This window comes from Colius striatus, chromosome 4 (genome assembly GCF_028858725.1).
Source record: "Colius striatus isolate bColStr4 chromosome 4, bColStr4.1.hap1, whole genome shotgun sequence".
NCBI classification, from domain to species: Eukaryota; Metazoa; Chordata; class Aves; order Coliiformes; family Coliidae; genus Colius; species Colius striatus.
In genome coordinates this window covers 76,029,036-76,054,480 of record NC_084762.1, presented here as the reverse complement: position 1 = coordinate 76,054,480, position 25,445 = coordinate 76,029,036, and the positions used below count along the sequence as shown (strand labels likewise).

Below are 25,445 nucleotides of genomic sequence, written 5' to 3'. Positions count from 1 at the left end.
CAGCAAATACTTACGCACACGTGTAACATCCCAGCCAGCGTAAGGTTAGCCATGTGCTTAGATGACTTTGGGTCAGGTTCTTAATATCTCTGTGGCTCAGATGTGACTTCCACACAGCAAGGAGGAGACACAGAAGAGCCAGACAATTGGAAAATGTTATTGTGAGAGCACAGAGATCCTGGCGAGAGGGCTTAGGGCATAACTTGCTACCCGAAATATTCTTTTGGTCTGGGGAAAATTAGTGAATTAATTATTTTCCAGAAACTGCTGCATTCAGGCATTGGAAGCAATTAGCAAATTCAGTCCAAATAAGCCAGGTAAGGTTAAACCATGCAAATAGCGGAGAGGAGAGGAGAGGAGAGGAGAGGAGAGGAGAGGAGAGGAGAGGAGAGGAGAGGAGAGGAGAGGGCTGTGTTTCCTGGCCAAGCAACCTCCAAGGATAAGGAAGGGTGACAGCCAGCTGAGAAAGTGACAGTGACCCCTCCTGCACACAAAGGGCTTTCCTGAAGTCCCACTGCAAATGAAGACCTTTGTTTCCAGATATCTTTGACCTGTTTTAAAAATGTCCCAAATGCTTTCTTTGATCCAAAGCACTTTTTTTTCCCCCTGCATGTTGCCAAGAAATCAATTTTTGTTTGATCCAAATGACTTTTCCCTGTTTTCTTTCAGTTTGGCCTCCAGTTAAGTGCACACAACTCAAGTGCATCAATTAACAGAAAGCAGCCACATTCGGCAGCAAAGTGAAACTTCTGACTGGTCCCTTAGGAGGCACTGATCATGATTGCTAGATGATGGGATTTTTTTCCAGCTCACAGTATTGAAGTTTTCACCTCCTCTCTTAACTTGTCAAGACATTATTTTGTTGTTTCAGCTCCAGCTAGGCACCTGCAAGGCTCATTCCCATCCAGCACATTTGCTGCTGCCCGGAGGCCAAATGTTTCATGTGGTGGCCAACCTCAACTTCTCTTGCTGTCCTGGATGTGGTCTGGGGGATAGCACATGCTTCGAGTTCTTTCCAACAGGCAGGAAGTGATGAAGCAACCCTCCTGGAGCTCCAACAGTGCCATGACACCAAGTCTCCAGGCCAGGGAATGGGCTCCACCTCCTTCTATCTGCCAGAGTAGATGTAGTCCTGGAAAATGTGCAGAAGGTGGTTTTCATCTTACTTGTGGTTCAAGATGCTTTTTCCATCTAGCCAACGAGTAATGCAGAGTGAGGGTGAGGGCAAGTGTGTTGCAAGAGAAATCCAGGAGAAAAGGCAGAGAGAGAAGAGAATGTGGGGACATTGACAAAGGGAGGGAGATGCAGGACAGCTCCCAAAATGATGACCTCTGGTGAGAGGGTAGGTGCAAGCAAAAGTTTTAAAAGACTATGTGAGAAGCTATTGCATACCTCAGGAAGAAGAAAAATCAATGCAATGCTGCCTGAGGATAAATGATAGCATTATTTAGACTCAAATGCCAGAAAAATTGTTGAAGAGCAAGCAATCATTACTACAAAATATATGATAAAAAGGCAACTCACGACATAAGAGCTCTCTACCACCCCTCAGTAGCACCCATCAGGGGTCTCTGCTGGGGAACAAGTCCTCGCCGTTGATGCTCACACCCTCCTAGTGCGCTAATCCACTTCTCACTGCTACGAAGGGCACTGGGGGAATCCCCAGAGCTACTGGTGCTGTACAGGAACCCCACATTACTGCTTCTGAAAGGGGAATTGCTCACTTTCCCTGGAAGCAGGAATTAGTGTCAGTTAAGAGCCGTGATAGATACATGGACAGCATAGGATTTTCTTACAGTACTGCATTCCTAGGAAACCATCTTCCACCTGATTTGACGGGAACAATAATTCTTTCACTCAGCCACAATCAATGAATGGGGTAGGCTGAACCACTTTCCCTTCTTGTTTTTATTTCAACCCCCCCTGTGCTGGTAGTGCCATGTCAGCAGTATCAAAACTAAAATGCCTTTTCCTGTGGTATTTTTTTCCACTCTGTTTTTCTACAAGAGCAAAAGACAAAATGACAACATTTTGCTGCGTCCCATTTCTGTCTCTTTTTAGTCTATGTAACTGATGCCAAAGGAAACATTAGCCAGTCTTTCAAACATCAAGCTGCAGAGGCCAGCAAAACACACGTCGTTTGGTTTTCTATATATATTTTATATATATATATATATGAAGGACATTAAAATTATGCCTACTTGCTTCTTTTCTTCCTTTTATTTTTAAAAACAGCAAAAAGTTCTGTCTGTTTGAGGGACGATTTCAAGATTAAGCACTTTTCTAAGTGTTGTTTTGGTAAGAGGAAAGCCAAAAGTAGATTCTCAACTGCCTATACAGATGTGGCTCCTCTCTGAGAGCAGAGATTGACACCAGGGAAGACCTAGTCTTTTGTGGGTTTAAGGATCAGCCCATATAGAGTTTCTGCTCCCTGAATGTCTTCCATTTTACGGGCAAACAAATGTTATCTATTGTTAGCTCTGCAGAGCCAAAAGAAGTAAGTTAGGAAAGCTGGATTACATGTCCCACCTTTTAGTAGTGTATCTGTGTGTACGTGATGACATAGGTCCTAAAACATGTATGTTATAGGCAGGTTTAGCATTAGAGATGTCTATCTGTATATTGTGCTGTGCTATATATAAACCACATGTTACTGCAGTCAGTGAAGCTCTGGCAGATTGTCCATCGTGCTATGGGTGAGGAAGCCAACTCGTGTCCTCTGGTAGTGTCTGCCATGGGCCCCAGACATAGAGGGGTGGAAGGGAGGTACGAGGTCCCAAATGCAGGATATTGACCTTTCCCCATGAGGCATTGCATCCCCGTAGTGGGAGCAGGAATGTGGTCCCAGGTGGACGCAATGCATTTGTCTCTCAGCAGGCTTCAGCCTTTAAATATCTTTTATGTATTTTTCCAGTCAGTGCTCGCGTCTCATTGCTTTGCGCTCACTCGGTTGATTGACACTACAGAAAAGGCTGGTTTGATGTTAGAGATTTTATCGTGGAAGACAAATCCAGGGAATACAGGCTTTTCTGCCCCTCTCAGCGGGATTCTTTGAGTCTCTGAAGGACAGAAGCTGTTGCTTTCATTTCTGTGTCCGTCTGTGTGGTGTAAGGTCTCCTTTGTTCCTAGTCCTGGATAGCTGTGCGCGTTACAGCAAATGTTGGGGAGAAGTAGAGATTTCAGTCAGAAACTCAGAAAGTCTCCCTGTGGAGGGATCACCCCTAGTCATCATCAGTGGGGAGGCACAGCAGGATCTCTGCTGAGCACCGGGAACTGGGAACAGCAGGCTTTAGGCTGCCATTATTATATGTTTTTCAGAGCATTGGTCTTTTTCTTTTTTCCTTTTCATTTAATGTCTTTCAACTGACTGACAATGATAACCTTCACAACGTACAATTAGTATGTCCTTATGAACACCATGCATGGTTTAAAATCTCTTGCCCTGCAGCAGAAATACACCCCCCCACACACCCTCCTTAAAGGCAGGGAAAGTGTTATATTTATGCTTTGCACACCCACCTGTCCTAGGTGTGAAGGACTGGATTTCCGTGAGTCCCTGGGCAGCTGCTGCAGAGGGCTCAGGGGAACCTTGCCCCGTTGCCTCAGGCACCAGCAAAAGCATCACCAAAGGCATCAGCAAAGCATCTACTGAAACGTTTGAGACCATTAAAATGCATGCATTGTATTGTTGAAAGGCTTTTGTGTACCTTGAGGTACACACATTTTTAACAGACTAGTAGAAATTAAGGCACCTTGCAGTGTTGAGGGGTATCTTTTTAAACTTTTAGTCCAAAACTTTCTGTTGTATTGTACAAACATCGCCATTAAGTGAAAAAAATACATCTGTATGTTATGGTACAGTTTTATTGGTGGGTGTTGACATGAGGTTTCCTCTATAGCGGATTAACATGTGTGATTATATGTAACACATGTAGGATTTTTAGAACCCGTGACATTATTCTTGTTCTGTTAAATGGTCACAGGTTTCCCAGCTAATTGTAAATATTTTCTTTTTAAGGCATGGATTTTAGACAGTGAGGGCTGCCTTCCTCTACTGTAATAACTCTTTGCACCAAGGCCCAGGGAGCAGCTAATGATCCCAGAGGGCTTTGTCCTCAAATATTAACTGCCCCAGGAAGCCCCAGAGCAGCAGCAGTGCTAGAAATACAGGCTGTGCTGGAGAGACATACATCTCACTAAATGCTACATAAACCAACCTTGGCCATCGTTGATGTTGAGCTAAATATCTCAAGCACCTGCTGCTCTTGCACTCTGGAGAGGGATGCAGAGTAGGGCGATGGGGTTCAGTGGTCCCCCCCACTGCCAGCCAGTACCTTGTCCCTACCACCCTCCCTCTGCCTTGGATGGGGAGCATCCCTCCCCGGCACTCCTTTATGCTCCATCACAACTTTTCATTTTTAGTATTTTCTCTTTGGCTTATTGGACAAAGTCAACTTCAGCTGAAGATGCCAGGGTGCTTGCATTTGCAGATCCCGTGGATCTTCACATCTGCTTTACTTTCACCAGAACCATCTATTGCAATTGGTCCCTGGTATTTTGTATCCAGGGCACCGTGCAGTACCCATCACTCACTGAGATGAGCACGGGAATATTTTCTTGTTGCTGACATTTTGCCTTTCCTCCCTGCTTCTTCCAGGTGAAAGTCTCTCCCTCCTCCCAGCCCCTCCCGTGTCCTGCTGCCTGCCATTGGTGTGTGCACGTGTTGCAGGGCTCTGGTAAGGCAACGTGCAGAAAGGGTAAAACAAAAACCAAACAAACAAAAGAAATAAACTTGGGGGAAGGAGTGGGTGTTGGCCAGAGTTACGAGGAAATCCGAGACACCGGTGTCGTGCCTGCCTGCAAGATAAGGCTGCGAGGTGAGGTGCAGCCAGGTGGAGGCAAGCACTGCTTGGTCCTCCTCCTCGGGACGTTTTGCCGGGAGCGGCAGGAGAAGCGTGGCGTGCAGACGAGCAGGAGGAGGCAGTGGCAGGGGCTCAGGGCGGTGAAGCCGACCTGGCCAGGCCGTTCCAGGGGCCGGCCTGGGGCCCCGGGTGGATGCCGCCCCGTAGCGCTGCAGCCAGGACCTGCCTCGCCTCCAGGCTGGGCAGAGATGCCGGCCACTGAACGATCATCTCTGCGGCAGTGAATAAAACCTCAGCTACATGTCGTTCTGAAAGACTTCAGTTTTAGCCACATATCGCCGCGGTACACTCGAAAGAGAGGGCTTTTGCCCCTTTACTTGGGCAAAGCAAGCGTATAAAGGGTTTGAGGTTTTTTTCTGCCGGTTTGGGATGCAGGAGGAAGAGGGAGGTGCGCTTTCTGACGGGGACGGGGTTAAGAGAGCGTCGGCATGGGGACCAGCCCCCCGGCGCGGCCAGCCCCGGCCAGCCCTCGGTGTTTGGCTTGTCCGAGCGCCCGCGATGGTTCCAGTGTGCGCGCAGCATGACAGATGACCTATTGAAATAATTTCAGAGCAGTGCTGGGGTTGCCAGGGCAACCAGTGCTCCCTGGGCTTGCGCCTGGGCATGTGACAGCCGCCTTGACGTCAGCTGGAGGCAGAGCCTGCGGTTTGGGCCGCGCAGCCAAAGCGCTGTGAGAACCCGGTGGATGCTGGATTTAGCCCCGCCGCCGCCGCCGCCGCCGCTGCTGCTTCTCAGGGGCTGCCAGAGCATGGACTATTAAAATCTTGCATTTCTGCAGTGTGAGGTAACCATTTGCTTTATGTTCTCGTCAGGTATTTTTTTTTTCTCCTTGAAAAAGAATAGAAAGCAGCTTATCGCGACTGATATTTTTTTGACTTGTTTGTTTTGGCTGGAAGTTTGCCTTGATGAACAAGCCCGGCACTATCAGATAAATGCAAAGCAGCTTCCAGTTGCTAATTCCGTGTGCAGACTGCAAAGCGGAATTAAATTTAGATTAATGATCCATGAAAGGAGACTAAAATGATATTGTTCCCGTTTGACACTTCAGGAATATAAATGGACACGCGTAATCCTAGGCTAACGCATTCGGGAGTTAGATTCTGTTTAGGTATTGTGTCGATCTGGGCATCTTTACAGCTTTATACCTCTGCTGGAACTTGCGGTCTTTTCATGCTGTCCGCTTCAGGCGGGTTTGTACCCAATGTGTTCAGCGAAGGGGGAGCCAGCAGCCGATGCGGCTGGGAGCAGTTTGAAACACAACTCCCAAAGTTGGAGTCGTTAAATCATCTTTGTTCACACGGAGTCCCCGCGCGGTCCGCGGGCTTTCCGTCCCCTTCCCGGGGCACGCGGCACTCTCGGCCGTACAGTGTTTACAGACGAAAGGATCGAGAGCTTCCTGAAATATGCCGAGAGAGCAACTGTATGCTGCTGTAGCTCAGGCTTTTACCCATTTTCTCACATGCGCGGCTCGTTTTCTGCCTTTTTTCCCCCCCTTCTTCTGTTGTGGGTTGAGAGCAGTTAAGAATAGCTAAAAAAAGAACTGCAGCATGAACAGCACCACAGTAATTGAAAAATGAAATGCTATTTGGGTCTTTTTGTATAACGAAGAGGGAGTTTGCATCTCTTTCTGAATCGCACTTACTCCGAGGAGGCTTGTTGTGAGAAAGGAGATCCCGGGGCTCCTGAAGTTTAGTGCCACAGCCTGAGTTTGTTTGTGTGGGAACATATAGATTCTTGTTGAGAACAGATTACAGCTGAAGCATCGTGTGCTTTGTTTCCTGGAAAAGTATGCTAGAGCGTTCTCATCTTCTCTAATTATATGCCCCTGTTCCCTTCCTCCCGAAGTTCAAAGAGTTTATTGATAATGATTTTCTAAAGCATCTACCACTCTGGAACAACCACAGAGCTACAAAAAAATTTTAGAACCAGAGCAATAAAAGATAAAAAAATCTGTTACAATTATTCTCACGTTACCAAATGCAGCAGAAGTAATTGTTTCAGAAAAGAGAGCCAAGGCAGAGATTAAAACTGAAAACACTGTTGTAAGGAAAGTTATGGCTTAATGCTCTGGATTTCACTGCATTTGGCATTCTTAATGGAGCAACAAGGATAAATGCATCTGAAACCTCTAAACCATTTCACTTGGCATTATCTCATCTTTCCAGTTTAACTCCTGAGCCTAAAATATCAGTGTTTGGGGAGGGGGGTGTGAAATATTTTAAATTTTCCTGATTAAATTCTTCACCTGATGCCAGTACTTCAGTGCATGAGGAATCTTGACTGGCTCCTTGTAGGTGACTTGAAGCAAGGTTTAGAGGAACCTCGCAGCTCCGGTCCGAAGATGCTGGCACCTCGCGTGCAGCCTTTCCATGGGAAGTGGGGCTTTTGGAGTCCTCGCCCGGGCAACTCGTCCAGCCCAGCCTGGGCATGGCACAGCTGCTCTCCGGCTGGCCTGGGGAGCCCTATTTCAGCTGATAGTGGTCCTCACCTAGGCAATTTGCCCGGGCTGGGCTGGGCATGGCACAGCTGCTCCCCAGCTGGCGTGGGGACCCAGGTTTCAGTCAATGGTGACCTGTGCCCGACAACCTGTGTGTGAGTTCCTCCAGAGTCTGGGCAGTGGGGTAGGAGGGGAGCACAGCGGGAGGCAATGAATGTGACCCACCATCCACCCAGGTCTGCTTGTTCACCGGCTTACAGCGGTTGGGGGAAGTCTCATGGGGACTGGGGCACAGAGGACAGGGATGGGTTTGGACTGAGTGGCACTTGCCATTCAAGAAAAGTCATGCATCTTCACATCTGGAGGTTTTGGCTCCACATTAGAGCTGCAGCTGCCTGACATGTTGACTTGAGTTGTCAGTGCAGCAGCGAAGCTCGATATGAGGGCTGCGACTTCACCTCATTCATTTAGGATTTAATACAGTATCCCATAGCATTTGATGCCTTGAAACCACCTGCGAGGGGAAAAATAATTGATGCAACTTTTGCTCAAGAGCTACTCAGAAATATTTTTAAAATAGGTTCCTCATCTTCAGCTGGAATGGAGATATCTTGTCTCAGCGATACTGAGCAAGTCTTCAAAAGGTACTGCTTGACCTGAGAGGAGGATGATAAACTGCTTCACATTTTACCAGAAGGGTCTCGTCTGTGTTGTGGCAGGAGGTCTGAGAGGCAGCATTGCAGGAGAAGCTGGTGAGTGCCACTGAGGCTGCACAGGGATGTGTCCCCCTTAGCAGAGTGATCAGCTCTGTCCCCACTTGTGGAGTCTTTGGGGGCATTGCACGTTGCATTGGCCCAGGCTCCTTTGAGCCCTGGAGATGGAGACATCCAAAGTGCAGGCAGGCAGCTCACAGGCAGAGGCAGAGTCTGCAACTGGAGGAAAAGGCACAGGTACCTTCTCAGGGAAAGGGCAGGGGATGGTGTGTGAGAGTTGTCCCAGGGCTACATGCCTCTGCTCGGTGATTTCATGCTCTCATTTACACTGGTTGGCTTTATACCAAACCCTTTTGACAAGTACTTGGATTTTACCTTGGGAGTGGGTGAAGTTACCAGGCAATGTAATGCTAAACACCCTTCTGTCTCTGCCTTGCCATGGTTTAACCCACCATGAACAAAAGGAGTAAACAGCCTCATCTTTTGCCCGACACCACAGTCACAAGACTGACAACTTGCTTGGACTTGAAATCCTCTGGCACAATGAGAAAAAAAAATGAGATGCACACAGGCTCAGTGACGCTCCACCTTCTCCTGGGGAGGCCAGATTGACCCTCGTACCTCCCATCAGCCTTCATGTCATTTGCAAATATCACCCCCTTGCACACACACAAGGAGGAGGAGATATCTTCTGGCAGCCTCCTTGTTCATGCAGCAGAGTGAGCAGACCAGCAGCTCCTAAGGTATCGGAGCACTTCACCTTAGGAGAGACCTTGGCTAAAAACAGGACTGAAATCTCCTTGAGTCTCTTCTCCCACAACTGGACACAGCCAGGGAAATTAAAAACAGACAAGAGCTGTTGATGCCTCTAGCCTAGTAATAATAACACACTCAAGTCTTTAGTGTGCTCTACCTTGATCTGTTTGAGTTGATGGGCAATGACAACCTAAATTAATGCTAGAAGCTAAAAAGCCTCTTGCAATGCAAAGCACTGACAGCTTCTTGCATTTTTCAAAGAGAATGAGATTTCTGCTCTCCTTTTAAAGATCCTAGCCACCACTCAAGACAGCAATTTGGGGGGTGTCATAAAGTCCCCCATAGAAGAGGAGAATTGTCAGTGGCATCTGATGTTGCAGTGTGGAGTTTCAGGCTCTTGAATTGCATATTGCAGAAGCTGGTTTCCACCCTGCTAAAAATCATTACGTTGTGCTAATTTAATGTCCTACATCAACATTAGCAACAACTGTTTTAGATGATAACTGAGCTGCACTACAGGTTTGGCAATTTAAGAGACGCTTTCCCAATTAAACACATCTGCCATGCGTATGGTACTTTGAATGCAAAATAAAAGTTGACCTGATTGTTGGTTCCAAGCTAAAGCAACAAAAGCCCTGACTCTGGAATGTTTTTGGTAGTCATGTTTTAGAAATAATCTTCCATGGTGAGCCAAAATCTGTGCAGACAGTTATAGTCAGATAACAGTTTAAAAAATAGACTATGTTTTGGCTGTACTTTTGCTGCTGTTAAATTTGTCTTCTTAAATAGCAGGGAGTATGAGTTGAGGTTTGAGAAACAATAATTTTGTAATTATTTTACACGGATCAAATTATTCTCCCATCAAATTTACATTTCAGACAGCACTACAGTATGAAAATATAATTAGAAACTGTAATTCAGGAATTGCTGAATGTGGTATTTCCCAGAGGGAGCACTGAGAAGAAGCTGCCCTTCAGTGTAAGTTACACTACAACTTTAGCAAATGTTGAAATCCTATAGGTGGAAAATGTGAAGGCTGAGTTGTAAAGCTCCTTGCCCTTTTGCGGTCTCCACAAGCTGTCAACTCACTGCTGAACTTCATTTTTTTGTGAGATTCATTTCCACAGAAACATCTAATTATTAAGAGCTGAAGTGCTTAGATCCTGTTCTGCTGAATTTCAGTCTGGCTGTGCTGATAGTTGCTGAATTGCTTTCAGCCACAAAATGACACTGAGATAATATAAGGATCTGATTTACACACAGAAAAACCAAGAAGCTTGTAGTTTGGGCTGAAATGCTGCTTTTAATTCACCCAATGCCTGGAATTCCCAGCAATGCCTCCTCTCATGGGAGAGAAGCACAGGCTGGGTTTCAGTTTAGCTCTGTTTCTCTTCCTTTGTAATTCAAAGCTTTTGCTATACATGTTCACAGTGTTGTGCAAAGTTTAGCTGTGTAAATCTCACTGATATCAATACTGAAGGTTGGAGCTTTTTTACTGTTCTTGTTGCAATCTTTGGCTTCTCATGGACATATCAACTGGAAAGAAACACATCCTCTGTTTTTAGTTGGGCTTGTGTTGATAGATCCTGGTCCATTTTGTCTGAGACACATTTTTTGGAGAACATCATCCATGGCCAGTTTTTCCCACCACCTCGTTGGGGCGTTGGGCAGATCTGTAAAGTCTGCGATGCACAAAGCAAAGCCAAGCATTCAGAGGAGGTAGAAGCTGAATGTGGGGCATGTTTGATGCTTTGATGTCCTCATACGTTCTCTCACAGCCCTGCTGAGAGACAGTCCCTGTGCTACTCCAGAGGAAACGGCAGGGCAGGGCAGGAAAAGGAGGAATGTGGACCTGTGAACCCAGCATCACACAGACAAATGGACTGGCTGGTGACATGGTTCCTAGTGACTCAGAGACACTGTCACCCGCAGTGACAGTGAATGAGACCATTTTCTTGTGCCTGCCCAGGGCCACCTTCCTGCACCCACCTACCTCCAGCCCTGGATCTTTGCCTACATGCAGGGGAAGATGTCTGCCCCACCTCTCACACTTTGGGTGATGCATAATCCTGCAACCTGGGTCTGGTACTTGCAATGTGAGCAGAAGGCAGAAGCTGCAGGGCATTGAAAAGGCATTTTTGTTAGGAAGGGTGCAAGAAGCCAGGCTGGCTCTTTATGGATAAGTGGCCTTGCCTGGTGAGCCCTGTGTCAGTGCTGGTTTGCAGGTGGGGCAGCTCCTGAGCATCGCACACCTATTTTTGCACGTTTACCTCAAAGCTCCAGAAGGTCAGGAGACAGACTTTCAGCTGGCCTTGTTCACATAAGCAGGTGCACACTGGGGCTGAAAGGCTTTGAGACAGCTTTATACCTGCCACATTTGTCACAAAGCCTCTTAACTGCATGCTGAATTCCACCATCAAGAGGATGGGGCCTTGGGAGTGGGCCAGAGTCAGGCTGGCCTGACACAGGGCCATGAGGGACCAGGTGGGATGGGGCAGGCGGCGAAAGGAGAGCTCTGGGCACTACTGAGTGACCAGAGAGTGAGTGGGATGAAGCCAGAGGCAGACTTGCCACTTCTTGTCTGTTCTGCTGTCACTCTTTGTGCACTGCTGCTTGCCCCAGCAGTAGCATTGCCCAGTGTCCCTAGGACTCTGCAGTATAAGCCAGCTGACGCGCATGTGAAATACGGAGCTGTCTGGGGGGAGCCAGGAAAACAAAACACTTCCTATGTTAACAGCGATGCTCTGTCATTTTGCTGCTGTCTGGTGTAACGGTAGCTGAAGGGGCTGCTCTCTCTGCTGGACACCAGGTTCAGAACAGGGCTGGAGAAACACTGCACAGTCAGCCCTTGCACAGTACTTGCTACTGGATGACAAAAAATTTGCCTTTAAGAGCTTCACGCTTGTTCCCAGATTTTAGAAGAGACTCAAGATTACACACACAGAGGTGGTGTTAGATTAAGCAGATTGGTAGTTTGCACACTTTCACTCCAGAGAATACAGGCTAAAGCTGAAGAGGGTCAAAGTTAGCTTCTTTCCTCATCAAATTCCCTCACTCCTAAAGCAGGCAGATTCCCTGATCATGCTTCACATAGCCGTTCTGCATCTCCTCCAGGGCTGCAAAAACGCAATGGACTCAAGTCATTTGAAGTGTCTAGCTTTGGCTGAATAATACTCAAAGAGACTTCAACCATGAAGCAATTCAGCCCTGAGAACCTTTAAAGAGAATACTCTGCTCATGTTGTGTGCATGTTCCTAATGGTAAATCCAAGATACCGGGGGACAAGCTAGCACAAAGCTGTTGATTATTTCCACAACTGCCTTATGCTTCGTATCACAACACTATTATTTTGTGCAGAATGGCAGCATGATTGCAGAGTCCTCTTTAAGTTTACAATTTCAGCAAGCCCAGGTCCAATTAGAGCAATTATATCTCAGCAGAAACACTGTCTGTTGTCCTCTGGACCCATCTGTCAAATGTCCTAATTCACAGTTGCTTGTCTTGCGTGAGGTTTTTCACGTAAACTTGTTTTGATCCTACTAAAACAGTCTCATCTGAAGGGTAACCTGCATTTTTGCAGACTTATTTCACAGGCAGACGTGAACAAGAAGAGTGCAAAATTACGTCTGGCAAAGGATATGTCTTTCAGTGTAACCACAGTCTCCCCTTGCTTGAACACTATTGCTGATTTGACATGGCATGCAGATTTCACTTTCAATTATTTCATTTCTCTCTTCACTTTCAATTACTTTACTGTTGGAAACTGAGAACATTATCAGAATTTACACCTCTTCCTTACTGCATTGTAGGGTTTCCTTAATCAAAATCCCCAATGTGAGTTGCAAGGCGTGTAATGTTTGACAGCAGATGATCTTAAACCACTTACAGATTTACTGGTCTGTGTCAGACTGTTGAGTCTCTGAGATACTGAAGATCTACTGGGTAGTGGACATTTCTGCAGAAAGACTATCTATATTTCGCTCTGCTGCCAGAACGTGATGAAGGAACTGAGTGACCTCTGCTAAGGAAGTCTTGTCCCCACTGAGATAAAAGCTGAGAAGCAGAGCTCAGTGAAAGGCAGAAGTATGGGGACCTGGGAAGGGTAGGGGCAGTGGAAAGAGGAACTCTTTGCTTTCTGAACAACAACAACAACAAATTATTGTTTAATACTTTTCCTGGAAAAGAAAATCTAGGGAGTCTTCTTCCTGAGGCAAAATGAACTCTTTTCTGACAACTGAGAAGTGAGCTTTCCTGTGAGACAGCCACCCCTGCGGCTGCCACCGGCCCCGTGTCATCCATGGGAGGCCCAGCCGACACCACGGTAGCACTCCAGAAAAGCACTGCTGCCTTAGGAACTGAAAGCACAGGCTCAGACCTTAGTCACTCTCGCTCCATCATCAGGCCAGTGACTCCACCGTGTTTGTTTCCTATGTAGCTTCTATTCTGCTAGGTTTTAGCCCAAGGGAAGGTGGCTGGTCACTTTTGTCAGGAGAAGTTGCAGAGCCACCCACAGTGGTGGCCCAGGTGTCCCCTGTGCCTTCCCTTTGCACGGGATGCTGCAGGCAGCAGAGCCATGCCAGTGCTGACCAGGGCTGCAAAGACACCCTGCAGATCTGATTACACTGCTGGCAAGGATAAATGAGAGGTGATGGAACAGCAGCATGACATGCTCCACGTCAGCTCCATGGGGCTCTTGATATATTTGTTGTGATAAGCTTATAATGTTTACCTGAATCTGCAGCCTTGGCAGATTCAGTGTCTTTTCTTGCAGCAGTGATGGCCTTTTATCTGCGAACCCCGAGCAGTGACTTGCTGTGCAGGGTTAGAGCACCCCAGTCACTGTGTCCTCATAATGCTTGTGATGCCCCAGTTATCTGAAAATTGTATCTGAAAAATACAATTCTTTCAGAGACAGCTAAAGGTGACAGAAATGCTAGTAGGGTGACTGCTTGCCTAAATTTTGCTCTTTTCATTAGACCCTGAGACCCTTACAGAAACCTCCTCCTCACTTAATTTAAAGCCTTTGAGTAGAAATTAAAGTGCATTTCAGTATTGGTTCCTCACGTGTGTGTTATTAGGTCACTGTGATGTTGCTCCCACACCAAGAGCCTGTAGTACAACAGCCTTTCCCGTGCATGGCTCCCACTGGTCTTGCAGGGGCACCCCGGGCAGCGTCGGTGGGCAGGCAGCTGGGAGAAGGCAGTTAAAACAAGCCATGGTTACCAGTTTGAGGCATTTTCCAAAATAGCAGCTTTCCTTTTGTTTGTCAAATTCCCCATGCTTTTCCAGTGCTGTTCCCATTATTCATTTCTTTCCAAAAATAACGTTTTTTAAGCAGAGGAGTGGCTGGAGCAGGGAGAGGAGGGGATGTGCAGTCAGGGCTGGACAGCCACGTGCATCCTCTCTCTGCACCAAGGAGCCTCAGGGCTGCCCTTGGATGCTAATGACAGACTACCAGGCAGCTGGCAATTCCCATTATTTCAGGCAATTTTGCCTCCTCGGTGGTAAGGCTGGCAATTCCTTCCTGACAGCCCTCATTGGTGCTTCTTGAGGGCAAGGTTCAGGTCTACACAGTTCGCAGCTGCCCTTGCAGAGAAATGTTTGTTGTTATTCTTTCAAAGGGGAAGCCTGTACACAACTGAATGGCTTCCAGCTATGCGGGGGACATGCTTATGACCAGCATGGAGAGAAGGTGTCCTGGCAGGTAGCGTGCTTCTACTGTCCAGCATCTTTGTAGCCCAACTTGACCAGAAGCATTTCTTGTTGACCAAAGCATCTCCTTTGAGGGAGAAGGAGGGGAAGCCTCTGGAAAAATAAGCCTGAGGGAGCCTGGCCACAGGATGGATGATACAGGCAGATCCCACTGAGCTGGGATGCGGTTCCAGCCCTCAGAGTGTCCTGTCCTTGAGTGCTAGCCCAGGAAAGCAGCTGCTCCAGAGGAGCTCCGTGGCAGCACCCAGCAGGACTGGTAGGGGACACCCCTCTCCCACCCCTCACAGCCAGGCCTGCAGCCAAACATTGCGAGCCCCAGAAAGAGGTGCTGGCAGCCTTCCTGGGGGAAGCAGGGGGAGACTGTGGAAAAGAAGCTCTGAGAGAAATTAAAAATTAATCACTCATGGCAGCAGATTGCTGTCTCCACGTCCCAGCAGCTCACCTTTGCTGTGGCTGGCCAGCTGCCCGAGCACTGAGCGGGAGGACAGGAGCATCCCCTCCTCACTACCCTGGCTGGAGGCCAGCCAGCCCTCCTGCAGCCTGGTAGGGGGTTGGAGAGGAGCTGCCTTCCACTGCATCCATGGAGGACAGTGGCTGCAGCACACAGGACCCCTCAGCACTGCCCTGCCAGAGCTAGCAGCACCCTTCTCTCCCTGGAAATCGCCAGAGTCATAGTGAAAGGCACGTTGCGAGGAGGTGGCCAGACCCCAATGAGTCACACACCGCTTGGACAGTTGCTGCTGCTAAACGTGGGGTGCCATGGAGCTGGACTGGCTGCACCCCAGCCCTCTCTCTGGTTTGGGGTCTGGAATAGCCCCAGCAATGAGCTTGCTTAGTGCAGACAGAGGCTGAGCGTTCAGTGGCTGGTGTTCAAGGGTACAAGGGCTGAGTCTCACTGAGGCTGGCGTTGAGGGATGCCACTGACACGAATGTGAAGAGCAGTGGCCATTGCAGTGGAGAGCAGGACCCACATGTGTGCAGCGTGAGAGCAAGGCTCTGGGCTCTGTGGCACTGTCAGCCAAGGGCTGTCAGAATCAGGCAGAAGCCTGAGTGCAGAGCTGTGATGGAGATGCCCAGGCCCCTGGCTACTTGTATCACTAGGGGCACCAGCACCTGCAGACATCATCCCCCAGCACATTCCTTCCCAGCTGGGCTGCCACTGCCTGCCCCACCATTCCTACTTCCCCTGATCCATCCCACTGGCATTTTTGCCCTGTGCTCACCAGTAGTGCATTTGGCCCTCCTTGATGTGTCAGTCCACTTCCTTAGTCTGCAAGTGCTCTGAAACCCCTTCACAAAGTCCAAGCCACTGCAGAGTATGTCCCAAATTATTTGGACCTTGGGTTTGTTTGTAATCCCCCCTTAATACCCTTTCCCTAGTAGTTAAGAACTTGCTTCCCCCAAGACTTGATATTTCATATTTTAGCATTAACATTCAGGTAGGTGACAAGCTATTTATTTTCCTGAGATAATGTCTATGTCTGTACTACAGATGCTGCCTGTGTCTGTACTGCATGAAATTGGAAGCATCCTCAGCACCAGAGCTCAGTAGCCAAAACTACTCTCTGTCTGGAGTTGTCCCTGTCTGAGTTTTGCTGTCAGCCATCTATATCAGCTGGTGCCCAAGCCCAGTCTGGGTCCGAGTCTGTGACACTGAGCCCATCGTGTAGGGCAGGTGGCACATGGTCACTCTTTGAGAGGGTGCAAAGTTCAGTAGCATGGATGAGGGAATTCCTGTGCCAGTTGATCCCCGGGCTGGGGAATGCACCCAAATGAATTTAATTCATGGTCACAGGTGATGTGGTAAATGTCATCAAACATAGAAAGTGGGGAGCCTTGGAAAAAAGAAATAGAAAAGTGTTTTTTCTGAGAGAGCTCATGAGCTGCAAGCTCTCGCCACAGCCAGCAGCAGGAAACCAGCCCTCTGGAGCGTGACAAAAAGGCTGGCAGCTCCAGTCTGTCAAACAAAGCAGGGGGTTTTAATAAGACTAAAGTGAAGGAAGTGAGGAACATGGCTAGAAGGAAGGGTAAAGAAAAACCCCTGGTCTGTGGAGAAGCAAGCTCTTTACTCAGCCATCTGTATAGAGGGACATTATCACGTATACTACCGACCTGGCTCTGCAGAGGTTTCTTTCACCCATGTGAGAGTTTGATGCTGATTTTGTGTTGTTCCTTGGTACACATGCTTCATCCTACCTGGTTCAGTTTTAATCCTTTCCTAGTTTACAACCCATTTATTTTAAAGATGCAAAAACTGCAGAGGTGAATGTTCAGTACTACACCTCTTCTGCTCTGCAGTTTCTCCAGATTAATAAATTGTCATCATCTGTATTAATCTTCTCAATGTGAAACCAACGTGGTCCACTTTTATATTGCTGTGTTGTACCTAGTATCTGTTTTCTGCCTCCTCCCCTGGCTGCCACAGCCCTGTGCACAGCAGCACTGTGGCTGCCACACAGAGCTCGCGTGTGTTTCGTGTTTCACTCTGGAAGAGGGAAGTGATATCCAGGTGCTCCCTTCGTAAAACTTCAGGACTGAAAGAGGTATAAAGTAGAGAAGGTTTCTGAACACAGTTCCCTCTCAGTGCTTCTGGTTTTGTTGAATTCAACCTTTACATTTTTGGCCTTGGAGCATATTGTCAGTGAGGTTCAAGAGAGCCAGTGGAGTATTTGCCTATCTCCTCACCTGCAGCTTTTCAAAGCAGGTTTGATTGGTTTTATTACTTTCTCTGTTAGAAATTAGTGTTTTCCACTTTTCCTGGATTACCCAGTCAGATCTGACTGCTCGCGCCTCTGTTCTGGTGCAACAGCCTCCTATCTCTGGGGATATGCAGCTTATTTATCAGATGATGAGCAGAAGTAGACTTTGTCATTTGGTAGAGGGTCAAATCTGTCACTCTGGGACTCTTTAGGCTGAGATTCTTAATACTTAACCCCCTCCATGGACTCAATCGTAACCCCAGGCAAATCACTTAATGTCAGCCACCATCCCAATCAGACAAACGTGACCATGACTATGATGCCTTGGTAGGTGTTTTCCTGGGAGACATTGCACTGCACACTTTGATATTACATGCAGTTTTACATCAAATCCCTGAAGGACACAAGGACATTGGCTGGGATCTTTTGAATGGTGTGGTTTAGTAAGGCTGGACTCCAGCTTTTAGTGAAGCAGGACATGGGCATGACTGCATGTAAGTGTAAAGTCTTCTTCTTTCACTTGCAAACAGAAGTCACTGTGCTTATATTGCTCCAAATAATACAGAAGATTTAGGAAGACTAGCAGTAAGGCATACTTCAGAATGATTAAGTATGTTTTAATCCTTATTAGCCTTGAGCAATTGTCTCCCAATGAACTCATGGAAGAAAAGGAATCATTAAAGATCTATCCTGCGCAGCCTACTACACGTTCATAGCTATTCAACTGCTCTCCATAGTGAAACAGAAGTATGTCTTTCTAAAGGAAAGCGCAACAACATAAAATGTTTTTACCACAAAACAGAACACAGGCATTTCTTTAAGTGTCATCAGATAACAGCAAAAAATTCCTTAAATTTTTGGTTCCACTAAGCACCTGGCTCTAATGTACAGTTCATTAACTTTGTTCATTTTTTTAACCAAAGTGTGATCCTGTTTTAAAGTTACTACACCTGGTAAAAAAACTTATCCAACTGCCTGCATGTTTCATCTGCATGTGCTTTCCTTGTTCTGTATCATATTTTGCATTTTGCTTCAGTATTTCTTTCCACTGAAGAATCAGTGTTGTCCAAACTGTCACTGCTGAACTGGATACAACTCCCTATTCCTTACTACTTAAAGCTGGTTATCTAATTCTGCTGGTGAGTAACTTTGATCAAGGTTTCACGGTGTGCTAAATTTGTCTATGCACACGATACAGTAGCGGGCTTTTCTCCCAGTCATTGCTGAAATCCCTCAGCCCACCCGTTGCAGAGGTTTCCAGTCACTGCCTCTCAGGCATCTGGCACAAATGGAAGCAGCACCGTTGTGTGACATGCTTGTTACTTCAGGCATTGGCCTTGAGAAGTGCTGGGTAATTGGATGGTTTGTCATGTCTGCTTAAGCACATTATTCCTGAAACTGCTCCTCCTCCAGTCGATAAAAGACTCCATAAAACTGTTTAAACATATTAAGAAAAATGTGATTTACTCCAGGAATCTTCATTGCATTTCATTATAAGCTGCTGAATCTAATATACAAAGATCACTTTAATTACAAGTGGACAGAAGGAAGATCTATGCTACATTCCCACTAAGCAACTATCAGCAACATGCACTTTCTCCATCTAATGCAGTTACATAAAATAATTAGGTTTGATATTTCTAGTGGGAACGGTGGTTAACTATATTACACAGCCCTAGAGAGAAATTGGCATCAGCTTAAGCCTTAGGTATTGCGGTATCTGTTCTCAGGTAGTTACCCTACCCCAAGGAAACTCATGAGAGACACAAAACATGGGCAAAGTTCAGATGATGGGCTTTTGGTGTGTGTCCCCCGCCCCCCCATCTCAAACCAGTTTTGCTGTGCTTGGTGCAGCCCTTGTCAGAGAGCAGATGACTATTGTGCTCCTCTCCACTTGCAGACCTGTGCATAACTAGTTCTTGTTTTACAAAGTGACATGCTTTAGTGTCATTCACTACTGTTTTGTACTCTATTGCTATTTGAAATCCTGGGCAGACAATTTCCAGAGGAGAAAAAGAGAAAGCTCAGTCCAAGGTTGTATCCTAGAGGAACAACTCCCTTTCAGCTGTGTTCTTCCCAATTAAGTGATCAGACAACAACTTTCATTTAGGTTAACTTCTTGACTTTTTGCTTATAATCATCTGATAGCTTAACAGCAGAATCAAACATGTCCTGTACCCTGCAGGATCCAGAAGATCTGTGTTACTGCAGGAGCAGCCCTCTTTAAAGCTGTCATTTATAATATTTTAAAGCACGGAGAAGACACGTTGAAGGCTGAATATTATGAATATTATGTTATTTTGTTACATGAAGTGCCTTCTGGTCATGAATATGTGAGGGTCATTTTTCTCCCTGTGGAGAAATGGGTTTGCTGAGGCTAGTGAGGAAAGGAGGCCCAGCAGCAGGGTGATGTAAGGCTGATGCTGCAGGATTGAGGGCATTGGGATGCAGGAGGGCAAAGTCTGAGCCAGGAAGCAGTGGAAACAACCCCAGACATTCAGGGCAGCACTGTGTGAAGGTGATAAATGGAGGGGTTCCTCCATATCTGTCGTGGTGTGGCTCACAGGGGGGCAGAAGGCAAGATGCCTCCCGACCATCACAACAGAGACTGTCCTGGGCATACCATGGAGCAGGAGGATGGCATTGGGAGGTTTAAGTACCAACAGCCTCTGTGCCATGGTAGGGTCAGGCAGTAGAGTCTGCTCTGTGCCAGTCCTCTGTTGAGCCCCTGCCAACCCAGGAGTGTTGAAAACTGACTCCAACTGGTCCAGAAGCCAATCTGGTATAAAGAACCATACAGATGTTTTATAAAATCCTTTCCTCCCTCTTCCTGTGCATTGGTCCAGTCACCACTGAAGTGCAGCTGTCACCTAATAGTCTTTGTAAAGTGGTCAGAGGTCTTCAGATGAAAAAGCTACGTGGTATTAATAAGTTATTGTTCTCCCTAGGAGACAAAGAGGTCACAACATGGAAGAAAAACTTTGTTGAAAGTGTGAATTGCACATGATTTGCTGTAGAAGAAAATGGAGAACTTACTATTTTGCATATGTGGACAACATATTCTGCTAATCCTCTTGACTCCAAGGTTAAGCCCAGACAGCTGCAAATTTTGTTGAAGCTGCTTGTAAATCATAGATTCAATTATACTTTTTGCAATAATCATATTGCTGCTTCTAGTGCTCTCTGATGCTTGAGCTGACTGACAGAGCTGGCTGACCCTCCCGACCTGACTGCTGTGTCCTGGCACTCCCTCGCCTGCTCGTGTAACCCTCTGTTCACATTCCTGCCACTCTGCAATGCTAATGTGCAGAGGTGGGAGATTTCTTGCTGCAGAGGAAGACAGAGGTATTGTAAACACATTTACTTAAAGTTACTGCCTTTGGCTCTTCTCTTGGTGGATGTTTGTGCCAAAAAGACCTTGCCCACTGTAAGAAGTGTGCGTAGTCTTAGAATGCCATCTTGGAATGGGAGGAGACCTCCTGACTCATCCAGTCCTCTGAAGGTCTCTCCATCATATAGACTCTATTTTTCAAGCTCCATTTTCACATAAGCTATGCCATTTGTCTTGTGATTTTTGGAGAAGGCTGTTCCACAGACTTCTCCACTCCAGTGGTTAGAGATTTGCTTCTCATTCCCAGCCAAAACTTATTCATGGCTAGTTTATACCCATTTGTTCATGTGCCAGCATTGTCCTTCAGTTTAAATAGCTTTTCTCCTTCCCTAGTGTTTACCCCCTCTGATGTATTTATAGACTACAACCATATCCCCTCTTGGCCTTTCTTTAGCTAGGCTAAACAGATGAGTGCCTCTGGTCTCCTCTGAGAGAACAAGCTTTTCATTCCCTTATTTGGCTTAACAGCCCTTCTCTCCAGCCACTGCAGGCCAAAGTCTCTTTTCGTGAGCATGCTTCCATGGACACGTACTATAGTAATCCAGGTGAGACTTTGTATCTCCAAACCCTTGTACAACCTGCTGTTTTTTCATTAATAGTATAGGTGCTTCCTCGTTGACGGACTCACCAGATCAGTCTCAGCAGGTTCATCAGGAAGTATCCATCATTTGTCTCCTGCAGGTCACATCATATTAGTGTTTTCAAGTTACGACTATGTAAGATCTTCAGCTCTTCCTCATTGTAGCTAAAAGCATCAATTCTTCCACCTGGTCCTTCAGAAACCACACTTTGTGACAAGGAATTTTATCCCATTGCACTATTTCAGTGATAAAATCATTGGGGGTTTTTTTGTGGTAGCCTGATCGTCCAGCTGAGAATGCCTCTCACTTTGATGCCAGCAGCAGCCACACTGCTTTGACATTGTGCATCATGGTTATTAATGAAAACGTTAAACAAGATCCATCCTAAGACTCATCTTTGAAGAACCTTATTGTAACCTTCCACATTTTGTTTCAACCTGTGGTCCTTAAAGAGGAAACATCTGTTGGACTGTTTAACACAACCCCCAGCAGGAAAGATTTACTTCAGTTTTGGCTAAGTGGTTTTGAATTAACGTTTCTGTATACTTCTGTATATCTGTTAGAAACGAGAGCTTCTGTGCTGGTGTGAAAGCCAGTCCAGGCAGACTTTCTAACTGGGTTTCCATATAAGGTCAGTTCTGCCAAGAAACTTCAGTTCTAACCTCTAACATTTCTACAACTTCATTCTGAGGTCTCTCTTCAGCAGGACTTGCCAATTGTGGTGCTCAGCTCGGGGTGTTAGCAGACATGTTTTGCTCCGCTTCAGTCTCCCAGCGGGTTATGAAGCCAAATTCATGATTCAAATGACTAAACTCATTATTCAGGCTTAGTACACTTCTTTATGGGAATTTGGAATGGGGTGAAAATTCTTTTGTGCTCTGGGCTGTGTTCCTCAGATCTTGGCCTGCAGAGGAAAAGCAAAAATGATATTTGTACCCTTTACATTCAAAATGGGTGAGACTATAAATATCTTGTAGTCCTAAAACAACATTCTTGCTAGTTCTTCAATTAAGACTATGGCTTCTCCCCCAGCATCTCCCTGCAATTCCTCACAAAGATCTGACTGTCTCCTTTTTTCTTCTTTGTGCCAAAGGGTTTAGAGACTTCTGGAGGAGTTGGTGACATCCCGCACACCAAAGAACAGAGCTACTTCTTTTCAGGCTCAAATACAGCAAGAGAGGAGAAATTACTGAATATTTGTCTGCCCTTTTGGTGACAGGAAAGGCAGTCCTTGCCCTCCTTCCCTTGAACAGTTTCAGTTTTGGGTGTCTCTCAATTTTACCAGCTAGTTGTTCTGAATGTGTCGTATAAATGAGAACTTGATTATTCTCCCTTTAAAAAGAAGAGGAAAAAACCTTCAGAAACAGCAAATCAGTCTAGTTAAGCCTGTTCCCTGCATTACAATTTTGCTTTTATAATTAACGTTAGAGCATTCTCTGAAGAGTAAACTTTCACCTTTGCATACTGAGGGCTGGCCGACCAGCCTTCATATCCTGCCTACATCCAAGATGCTGTGAAGCCAACAATGAAATACTCCCATGACACCCCAGACTACAGCTTACTTGCTTGGTGGACAGTTATCCTAGCTGCAGATCTAAGAATAATTGATTTGAGGATTTGCCTGATGAGCAGTCAGGCAGAAAAGACTTTAATTTGGCATGAGGTTGGATTTTCCAGCTTTTTGCTAAAATGAGGAAACTCAACAACAACAAATGATGTAATTCAATTTGACACTGAATGTTGTGTGAAATGAGATCGTTAAACTAACCTGCAATGTTTCTGGCTGAAATCAGCCCATGAACTTGGAGTTTGCTCAGTCATTCTCTAGACTCCAGAGATGGTGCTGTCTAGATTTCCATAGCTTGTATGGTGACAGCTAAATTTAAGTTCCTGAATGTGGAGTTAGATGTCCCCTGCTTTCTGCAGGTAAGTAGTGTGGAGAATTTGATATTAAAACAATCACATCCTGAGCTGCTGTCGAAGGTTACAACTTGGTACGGATTGTTTCTAGATTGAAAGCATTTAAAGTGTACCTGCACACATGCTCCTGCCCAGTCCAGCCCCCTTGCTCTGTTCAGGCAATGTTGGGGACTCTTGCTGTGAGTTTCCAGAGGAGGATCCCTTCCACCAAGGAAGTTTCCCACTGATCTGTACCCAGCAGATGAAACACTTTTGCTGGTCTCTGCCTCTCCTGTCAGCGCAGGAAACAGGCTGAAGATGAGGCAGCTGGCTCCCCAGCTTGTGGTATCAGTTATCCCAGGTGTCCCAGGGAGTGGCAGACCTGAAGTCACTGCACTGGCTAGGGCCGAGTCACAGTGTGCAGCCACGTTGCCTGGAGCCAGATTTCTCCCCCTCTCCTTCCAGAGCATCATCTGTGCTGAGAAAACTTGGATGTAGAAAACATCCAGACCAAAAGCATAGGGAGGGGACTCTACAAGCCTGCAACTGCTCAGCATCTCAAAGGGAAGACTGAATTCCTTGTATCTACAATCCAGATGCAGGCAGTCACTTTATTGACAGAATTAGTTCATATTCCAGTCCATCATGTGTACAGATAGTGCACTCTGAGATTAAGCTGCTGTAGCAATAAATTTGCTAACCTAATTTTAAAAGATAAAAGCTCCAGTGAAGTGAGGCTTCATGGCACACCATTTGATTTCCAGTGCTTTGGAGGAGCAGGCAAGAAAGCCTTCCCTCAAGTAGCTGCTCTGTTCTTCTGACCTCCTCCTCCAAAAGCAAATCTTCCAGGAAAAGAAATAGAGCAGCACTAAAACTTCTCTCTCTCTGGGTACCAGCATCTGCTGTCACTCTACACAGCTCACATGAAAGGTTGTACAGAGCAGATCTTGGAGAAACCCTTCAAGCAAAATAAAGAGGGGTGCTGTCCTGCATCAGGAGAAACCCTGCTCCTCCTTGCCCTCTCTCTCCTCACTTCCACAGTGATTCCTGACAACCTTTCTCCCTCCAGGAGTTTTGGATAGCAGTGAGCACTGTCAGACTCCGGACTTCTTACTGGTCTGTAAACAGGGCTAGCTTCTCAGTACTGTTGGCAGAGGAGATGCTGATTCCCACAGGCTGCTGCAACTCAGCAGCAAGAAGTAGCACCAGGAGGAGGGAGTGGGCAGCCTGCAGCGTGATGGTGCTGGGCAGACACCTTGGAGCTTTGTACCTGTTTTGGAGTGAGGAGTGACTGAGAGCGCTGGGCATTGCACAAGGTAGGATGGTGCCTTGGGATTCCTTAGTGCCCACAGGCCTCCTGTGGCAGCAGCTTAGGGATAGATGTTGCAGCTGGTCAGGAAATCCCAAGAGCTGGGCGTTTCAAGATGTATGGCAGCTCAGACTGCAGCAGAGGAGCCACTGAACTCATCCATCTCTGCAGCCTCAGAGATGGGAATGGCTCTACCACGGTGTGGTCAAGACTTAGGGAAAGAGATGTCTGCATGTGCATGGGGCAGCTGTGCAAGGAGGCAGTCGGATGTTTTCTGCACCCCAAGGCATCATGAATCTTAACAGGTCCTTGATTTTCACTCATGATTGAGCTGTCCTGCCTTGTTAGTGGGAACAGAGTTTCTTGTGCAACTTAACTGAATTCAGTTTTTCATATGGCCATGCTGTAAGGATGACATTGTTAGAAACCACAGGCGTGAAGCCCATGTAATGGTGGCAGTAGCTTGATTTCTCTTGGCTCTGCTAGGGGAGTCTGCAAGCTATGTCAAACTTTCCTGAGCATTTGATTGTCTTTGTGCTTGAAAAAGCAGTATTTACATTGCAGGCTCTAACGATGTGCTCAGTGTGCACTGGTTTAGCATCATTGTACATAATTGATGAGGACGAAAAGAAATCCTTTCGTTGGGCCTTCCTTTATGAAGGCCCAAATTTACAATGCTCCAAATGATGTACTAAAAGTATCTGCAGTAAGGTGATGGTGGCCTCTTGTTGACTTGTAAGCCACAGGGCAAAATACACATTGATTCTATATTGCTAAAATCCAAATAAATTAGTGCTATTTATAATGTTTGAGTGCTTAACAGCACTGCAGTTCAAAGGGAAATCACACAAAAAATGTAATATTTTCAGGCACTCTTGCCCTGCCCGAAATTGTTGACACTACAGAAAACTGCTGTAACTTTTTTACTTGCACCAGCTTCACACTGGTCTCCAGACAGCAGCTGGGAGCCACTCCAGTTCTAGGTGTGAACTTTGGACGAGGTTTTCAGGAAGTCCTCAAAAATGT

At 46.5% G+C, this 25,445-nt stretch overlaps 1 protein-coding gene across 1 annotated transcript in view; it reads left to right on the top strand.

Annotated features, from left to right (window-relative positions):
* Positions 1-5,605: 5,605 nt before the first annotated feature.
* The window catches only part of NCALD (neurocalcin delta), a 59,395-nt gene continuing 39,555 nt past the window's right edge, over positions 5,606-25,445 (top strand). The window contains exon 1 of the mRNA XM_010198868.2: positions 5,606-5,706. The gene's annotated coding sequence lies outside the window, so the exon portion shown is untranslated. The remainder of the gene's footprint in view (positions 5,707-25,445) is intronic.